Raw genomic sequence first — 8851 nt, 5'->3', positions numbered from 1 at the left:
TGCAGTGCCCCAGTGGGAATTCCCCCAGGAAATGGGGAGGATTTGGTTAATTTGCTGCCTGATGTAACTCCAGGACAATTAAAGCTCAGCCTGTCACAATATTAATTCTGGATTCCATCCCAAAGATCCCCCTGCCCATGGATCTGTGCAGGTCAAAGGATGCTTCTCCCAGCCCAAGCCTGGAGTTCATCAATCCCTTGGCCATGTGCAGAATCAGAGCCTGGAAGTGCAGGACACGTTTTTCCTGGATCATCCGTCCAGCTTCCATCTTCCCTGAGGGAATGTGCTCTGGGAAAGGTCTGGTAACCCTGGATGGTCCTTTTGGCTTCAAAGGGGTCCAGCTTAGGGACAACTCAATAATAAGCTGTAAGTGCCAGATTTCTCTTATCCCTGTGGACATTGGTTGCTACTTAAACCCAGCCTACTTAAACTCAGCCTTGCCAAGTGGTTTTATACACAGGAGAGCTGGAATTTTCCTTGTAGAGAGATAATAATGAATCTGAAAATAAATTAATGATAATGATTGGGCCTCAGTGTCCTGTGGGGCCCAAACCTCCATCCTCTGGCTGTCCCTGTCCTTTTAAACCCAGGAAACGAGAGTCTTCCAATATAAAATCCAAATAATATTTAGGCATTCTGATCTAAATAGTAATTAGTTGTATTCTAATAATATTCAGGTATATTCTAATAATATTTTAGGCATTTATGTATTTTCACACTGCATAAACCAAAGAGCCAAAGCAGATCTGGGATAAACCAAGCAGATCCAAAGCAGCCTTTTTTTTTTTCCTGTGGGCTTTCCTCTTGTCTTTGTGGCTCAGGGAAAAAATTCCAGGCCATGGAATGCTGGGAGCTGGGACCCAAAGATTCCCTGCTCTTTGGGAATTTTTCCAAAAGGTGGAGGAAGAGCATCTGTTGAGTTGAAGCAATTTTTTGGGTTGTTTTGGGTGGGTTTTTTTTTTTTGGGGGGGGGGGGGTTTGTTTCACGTCCTTCAATCCCCAAAGTCAAATATTAAAACCCTTTTAACCCCCAAAAGGTGCAGCACCTTTTTAGCTTTTCTTCTTCCAGGGAGGAAAACACCAGGAGGGAACAGAGGGGACAGAATCCCACTTCCAGAGGTGCCAATCAGTGGTTTGTTGGCTTTTCCCAGTGGGAAAAAAGAAAATCAGCCCTATGGTGGTTCTGTATCCACGTGGAGCCCAATAAAGATGTTCCGGTGCAAGAGCTTGGCTTGGTGCCTAATTCTTTGCTTCGGGAGATGGCTCTGGATTTGGGAAAGCCTGGATCCTGCCGGCTGTGGAGGCTGTGGCTGCCTCCTCTCCGTGTTGTGTAGCCACTGGAGGGGGCCGGAGAACAGGGAATGCTCCAGTGCCAGCTCCTGCCTTGCCACCCCGGGAGATCCTGATTTTTTTCCCCCGGTTTTTCAGGAGAGCCTGAAAACTTTCCACCTGCTCCCTCCAAACAACCCTCTCATTCCTGCTCCTGCCTCCTTGGGAGCTCTGGAAATGCAGCTCCTCTGTGTGTCCTGGCATGAAAACACGTGGAATTCCTCAAAATGTTTGGATTTTTATAACTTAGCTTTCATTTTTGCAGCATTTTCGTCAGAGAACTCCCTCCAAGCTTCAGTTCCTGCTGGTTGCTCTGTTCTTCCCAAGGGTCAGCAGGTGGATTTAGTCCCTGTAAGTGCCTGCAGTCCAGGGCACAGTCCCTTTTTTCAGGACTCCTGCTTTTCCCATTTGGGAAGTGCTTGTCTGCCCCAGTGCCAGCCTTCCCTCTGAAGGCTAAAACCAGAGTTTCTCCCCAGCTGGAAGAAAAAAACCATCCAATGGTTTTGGAATTCCAGTGGTGACAAACAAAGCCAAACGAGCCCTAATCTTAAATTTTCCCAACTCCAGCCTTGAAATTCCTCTGACATGGAGCAGGACCCTCCTGGCTCTCTGGGCATCTCCCCCAGGGCCCCCCAGTTGGTACCTCCTGGTGCATCTCTGGAGGTTTCTCCTCAGCTGGGAGAGCTCTGTGTGTCTGAGCTGCCAATCCCAGCACAAGCAACGTGGAATTGTTGAAAGGGATCGCAGGTAATCCACCTGTGTCCCTCAGTTGTCCCTCCAGGGTGGAGGAGCTGGGAATTCTGGTCGCCTCTCAGTGAATTCCAGCTGTGACAGACTCCCCTCTGAGCCTGTCATTGTGGCATTTTCCTTCTTATCACACTCAGGAACCTTTAAGGAAGAGAAAAGATCTCTTCTTGCACCGTGTAGTGCTCAAATATTTGCTCTGGGCTTTGAGAACCCACTAAATCTCAGGCAGTGTCCCAGGAATTCCTGTAGAATCCGTTATTCCCACTGCTGGGCAAGCCCCTCCTGATTTAACTTGTTGGCATTCCCCATCAGCTCCTTCGTGTCTTCCCTCCCAAAGGAGGTCTTTGATCCCTGGAAGAAGAAGAAGAAGAAGAAGGAAAAAGGTTGTGGAGGTGGATAAAGAAGGAAAAGGTTGTGGAAGAAAAAGAAGAAGGAAGAAGTTGTGGCTGCCCCACCCCTGGAAGTGTCCCAGGCCAGGTTGGACGGGGCTTGGAGCCACCTGGGCTGGTGGGAGGTGTCCCTGCCCATGGCAGGGGGTGGCACTGGGTGGGCTTTAAGGTCCTTTCCAACCCTAATCTGCAGCCCCCAAGCCCACAGTCGCACTGGGGAGTCATTCTCCTGCCTCCATTTCCCTCTACATCCAGCACTTCCCCCCCTTGTTCCGTTTTCCACCTTTTCCCACTTTTTTTTTTTTTTGGGGGGGGGGTGTTTCATAGCTGCTGCTCCCGAGCCAAATGAAATGTGCTGTTGTTTACAGGAAAGGGCTCTTTGTTTTCCCAGCATCTGGTGTTTGTGAGGGGAATGACAGCTCTTCCCAGCAGAAAACCCTCTGGCCTGGCTGTGCCTGGCCAGGAATCCCCATGTGCCACCACATCTTCATCCTGAGGAGGTCCTGGAAAATCCCAAGCCGGTAGGAAAGGGCTCAGAGCAACCTGGGCTAGTGGAAGGTGTCCCATGGCAGGGGGTCCTTAAGGTCTTTTAAGATGCCCTTAAGGTCCTTAAGCTGGTCCTTAAGGTCTCTTCCCACCCAAACCATCCTGGCATTCCTTGACCCGAGTCAGGGAGATGGATAAGATGGTGTGGGACAACACTGTCCCTGATTAATGGCTTCATTCACACCCCCCCAGGCTTTCCATGAGCTTTCCAGACATCCCAGGCTGAGGTGATCCTTGCAGTCCTCTGCAGGCTGCCGAGGGAGTTTTGGCAGCTGCTCCCCAGCCCTGAGTTCCAGCTCGGCCAACTCAGCACTTGCCTTTAATTTGAATAATTTGGCGACATCCCTTTATTTGAACGTCTTTCCAAGCCAGGGGCTGCTTTTCCTCAGAGAAAATGAGAGTAGAAGGCTGGTAAAATGCCTGCAGAAACTGGAAGTTAAATTAAGAACTGGTTTTAAGAGCCCTGAGTGCACTTAAGCCCCCCGTAGTGGTGTTGGGAGTGCTGGGAGCTCGCGGTGCCCCTCGGAGGCACGGAAGGTTTGGGAGGCTCAGGGAGTGGGGGGATTGTTTTGTGGGTGTTTCCAGCCTTTCTGAGCCTGGTTTTTGTTTGCAGTTGGAATGTATTAATAGGGGCATCCTTTGTTTTAATTCCCACAGAAGGCAGTTTTTACCAAAAAGGTCTTTATTTTGGAAAGTTTGGGCTGTGGAGCATTTTTGTATCGATGTGGGAGCAGCTGGTGGAGGTTTGATCCATTTGATCATCTCTTCATACAAGGCCTTTTCACAAAGGCCTGGAGGGACAAGACACAGGGAATGGCTTCCTGCTGCCAGAGGGTAGGGTTAGGTGGGATATTGAGAAGGAATTCTTCCTTAGGAAGGTGGGGAGGGGCAGGGATGGAATTCCCAGAGAAGCTGTGGCTGCCCCATCCCTGGTAGTGTCTTCAAGGCCAGGTTGGAGCAATCTGGGCTAGTGAGAGGTGTCCCTGCTCGTGGCATTTGTCACCCTCAGGTACTTCTTCAGCTGGAAAAGAATTTGGCTTTACAATAAATATGTTGTGAGACTTTCTGTTGCTTGAAGGTGTTCAAGTCTTTACCCACCTCAAAGCAGCCAATAAATCCTAGAAATACTACCCAGGAAAGCAGAAGCTTTCAGCTGTCCTAACTTCCCTCTCCATTAGTACAAACTTCCTTAAAGCTAAAGCATCCCAGAATCCCAGACCCATTTGGGTGGGAAGGGACCTTAAAGATGACCCAGTGCCACCCTCTGCCATGGGCAGGGACACCTCCCACCAGCCCAGGTTGCTCCAAGCCCCATCCAACCTTGGACACTCCCAGGGCAGCCACAGCTTCTCTGGGCACCAGAGCAGAGGTTCTTTGCCCCAGCTGCTGACCAGCCTGGAGGGGGGTTGTCTGGGACCTGTCAGATTTGGCAGTGCTGGGCTGCACTCCATGATCTCACAGGTCTTTTGCAACCTGAGTTATTCCATGATTCCATCTGTGCTTTCCCCTGTGCCCAAGGCTGCCCCTGCAGCATCTCCATGACCTTTGTGCCACCCCCCCACGGTGTCTGCCCGAGTGACCCCTCGCTCAAGCAGCCCTAAATCTGTGCAATCTGGCAGATGGGAGCTATTTTGAGCCCAGCAGCCTGAGCCAGTGTCTGGTCCCTCGTGCTGGGAGTTGTTCTTGCTGGGTGTTCAGTGAACTTTGGGTTGGATCCATAAACTCTCAGCTCAGTGATAACCCCAAATATTTCGTGCCTCGTAGCCCGTGAAGGATGCAAAGATGTCAGCAAAAAGCTCCTGTGCCAAGGCAAACAAGGCCAGGAAGTTTTATTGTTCCCATTGCTGGGAACCTTCTTCCCTCTCTGGATGTGGCTGTGCATCCAGAGAGGCCAAGAGGTGCAGGTAAACACAAATCCCATATTTTTGTGCTGTCCAAAGACAAAAAACCCAGGCCAGTTGGAGGTTATTTGTGCTCTCAGACTTCTGTAACACTGAGAGGAGCTGCTGGGAACTGCTGCAGGTTTGTGTTTCCCAGCAGGAGCCATGGAAACAGGGTGGATATGCATCATTCCACCCTGGACCAGCACAGGAAAACCTGGGCTGGGATTCCCCATGGGATCGATGCTTTTAGGCTCCCAGCTGTGGTGCCCATCCAGGTAAGGAAAAGGTTCTTCCCCAGAGGGTGGTGGGGCACTGGAACAGCCTCCCCAGGGTGGTGGGCACTCAAGGAGCATCTCATGGACAGGGTGGGATTGTTGGGGTGCCCTGGGCAGGGCCAGGAGCTGGGCTGGGTGATCCCTGTGGATCCCTCCCAACCTCAGGAGATTCTATGATTCCCTGATTGTTTTCTCTGGGATGAAAAACATCTCCCCTGGCTTTGAAGTGCCCAGTCCTTGTGGAAGGGGGCAGATGTTCAGACAGGGCTGGGGGTGTTACAGGGGCTGATTAAATCAAGGCCTCTGGCAGGGATGTCATCCTGAACATAGATTTCCATGGAAAACACTTCCTACGCCGTGGAGATTAGATTGCAGAGCTCCTATGTCGTTTGAAGATTCAATTACAAGTCAGATGGATCTTGGGAGCTTCCAGAGAGCCCCTCCCTTTAACAGGAGGTGTGGGATACCCCGGGGAGCTGGATCAACAGCTGGGATGCCAACTGAGGGTCAAGCCTACATCCCATTCCTCCCGGTGCTTGCAGGAAGGGATTCCCAATCCCTGTGCAGGTGAATCCAGGTGTGCACAGAGCACTTTGCCTTCCTGGTGCCTAAAGCTCCCTCTCTGCCCCCTCTGCATCCAGGGAAGAGAGCACCGAGCTCTGCAGCTCCACCTGGCTCAGGCTCAGATCCCACGGGGAGCTCCAAGCCTGGGAGCATCCAGACCCCTTCCCCTTGATTCAGGAATATTTTCCTTCTCCTCCCTTTCCCCCTCTCTGCCCAGACTCCCAAAGAGTGGGCAGGTGCCCTGCCTGGTGTCCATGATTCACCACGGGAGCGTGGAATTCCGGGACGAGGCAGGTCCAAGATTCCAGCCATTCATTTTCCCGCAACTGATGTTGGTTTATTCCCAGTGGGAATAACAGGGAGAGAGGATTTGTCACCAGATGACCTCAGATGTTGAAGTCCCCCCGTGTTTCAGCTCTTACTCACAGGAGTGGTGGCCCAGAGGGTGGGTCAGAGCCTCCCTTCCTGCAAGTCGACGGCGGCTGCCGGAGGAGCAAAACCAGTTTGTGCCAGAAGAGTTTAATGGATTCAGGCCTGGAGAAGCCCTGGGAGAAACTGGACTTGGGCAGTTTTTATTCTGCTGGTGAGGCAGAGCTGGGCCTTTCACTCCTGGTCTTTGCTCCTCTGTTCACCTGCCAATCTGTCATGGAGCAGTGGATCCCGGACGCTTGGAGATACCAGTGGACACAGCAGGTCCCGAGGAGCAGTGGATCATGGACTCGTGGAGTTCCCAGTGGACACAGCAGGTGCCCAGGTAGTGCTGGAAGCAGCACAGAACCACAGGACTGGGTTTTTGGGGTCTCCAGCCGGATGAGGGAACGCAGAGCCCGATTTTTGAGGATCCAGTGGCTCGTGGGACTCGTGTCAGGCAGCGATTCAGCAGGAGCCGCTCTCTTCCCAAGGCTGCCAAGATCCAGGAGTTAATTCTTCTTCCATGAGAAGGCCAGACCTTGCATCCAGCCAGTTCCCTGGGGTGCAGAGCAAGAAACTCTCCGAGAAAAAAAACCCACGCAGACACAAACAACCAGCAGACTTGGCCCGCGGCTTCGCAGGCAATGGGAATATCTCTGACATTCCTGCCGAGGTAATTGGACTGCAAGGAAGCTTCCCTGCTCTGCCCCTTGGATCCCAGGCAGCCAAAAGCCCATCCAAGCCAGGCCCTGCCTGCCAAAATGCTTTGTGGTCCCCTGAGCTGAGCCTGGGCTGGACACTGTTCCTCTGCCCAGTCCATCCCACCCTGGCCAGCCTATTCCCAGGGATGTGCCCTGAGCCTCCTCCCCGGAGCCCCACCCTCTCCTCGTGCATTTGGTCCCACTCCTTGGTGTTCCTCACGAGAAAGCTTCCCTAACAGCCCTGCTGAGGTTGTCCTTTCCATGGAGTCCTTCCCACAGAGCTGGGACGGGATCTGATCCCACCCCACGGCTCTTTTGTCCTGAGCCTTTGTCTGCACCTTCCCACTGCTCTGCACCCTTCCCTGAAATCCAAGCCCAAATCCCTGATCTCACCTGCTCTGAATAACACACCAGAACCTGGATTCTTTCCTCCCTCAGTGCCAAGGGAAACGTGCCAATGCTTTCCAGGCTTTCAGGATTCGTGGGAATATGGAACCCCCCAACCTGGCAACTCCATCTTTCTGAGCTGTTGCGTTTCCCTCCACCTTCCCTCTGGTCCCTGCAGGTTTGCAACTTATTTTCCAAGCTTTAAGATGCTCCCAGGTTTTCTCCTGGATCAGGAGGGAGGGGAGTTTTGCTCCTCATCCCCCAGATTGCAGCAGGTGGAGCTCAGCAAGGCCCTGTCCTTGTGTGGCCACAGCCCTGGCATGTGGTGGTGTTGCTGGGGCTCCTTTCAACCCCCCAGTTTCCAGGGTCAATGGAAGCTTGTCCAAGAAAAGTGGATTTTTAAGTGGGAATTAAACCCCTTTATCTGTGCAGAGTCTCAGAAACGCTCACTTTGGAAAACAAAGGGCTGGTTTGCAGCTCAGGCTGGAGGTGCTTTTCCAAACTCCATCAGCCAAACTCCCAAAGCAGCCAAAGGCACTTTAATTCTCATGGATTTCGGGCAGGAACAGTTTTCCTGGGGACCCTCTCTGTGCCCTCGGAGTTACACCCTGTGGTTTTTGCATCACAAATGGGAAATCCATCCTGGTTTGGAACAAACAGCCCTGGCCATTAGACGGTGTTTGGTCACTATTTGGTTACAACTGCAGAAGGAACAGCTCGAGTGGAAAAAAACCAGCGGCAGCGGTAACAGTCAATCGTCACTTTTTTTTTCCCCCTCCGCCTGGAAAACTGGGAGTTTTATGGCCCTTGAGCCACAAATTAGAATTGCAGGCAACAGATAAAGCCCCACTATAAATCCAGCTCGTGCCAGTGGTCTGCGAGGAGGGGGTTGTCGAATGACCCCGAGAAAATGGGCCTCAGCGGGATCTTTCCAACTGGGATCACCAGGAGGGGCTGGGAGTGGAGCACCCGCTGCTGCTGCTCTGGGGACACCACAGAGGTGTCCCTCCCTGTGCCCTCAGGAGGGACAGACGAGGGAGAAGCTGCTTCTGTGGTCAGAATTTCCATCCCAGGAGGCTCCTTCAGCTTTTCCCCCGAGGAGCCCCAAATCCATCCCTCAGGAAGGGGCTTGCGTGGCCGTGGCTCCAGAAAACGAATCCCTGTGCTTGTCTGTCCTTCCTCACAGCAGGTTGTCCCTAATTCCCGAGCTGAGCCCACATGGCTGCAGTTTAAGGACCCCCTCCAGCCAGGCTGCGGGAGGAGGGCACGACTTCCCTGAGTGTTTCATCCACAGGGGCCGGGATGAGGTCGCTGGATGGAAAAACCCCCTCAGCCATCCCGGACTGGAGTCAATTGCTCAAAGATGTCACCGCTTCAGGCCTGGGCAGCTGAGCTGCCAAGCCTCCCAGAGCTATCCATGAGGATACGGGACCTCTGCCCCGTCTGGAGGCACCCAGAGCGCAATGCTCACACGTCTAGGAAGGAACCCTCGGCTTGGAGGTTTCAGTGCCCACCCACAGGGTCTGTTCATGGCTGGGGCAGCTTCCAGCAGGAAGCAGGAATGGCCTTGGGCGGTGGCTGCTCTTGCAGGAGGCAGGAGGGTGGTGGGAAGGCGTTGG

Source organism: Myiozetetes cayanensis, unplaced genomic scaffold (genome assembly GCF_022539395.1).
Source record: "Myiozetetes cayanensis isolate MyiCay16 unplaced genomic scaffold, myiCay2020 scf9, whole genome shotgun sequence".
NCBI lineage: Eukaryota > Metazoa > Chordata > Aves > Passeriformes > Tyrannidae > Myiozetetes > Myiozetetes cayanensis.
The sequence above is the reverse complement of the archived record's forward strand: the minus strand, read 5'-3'. Positions refer to the sequence as shown.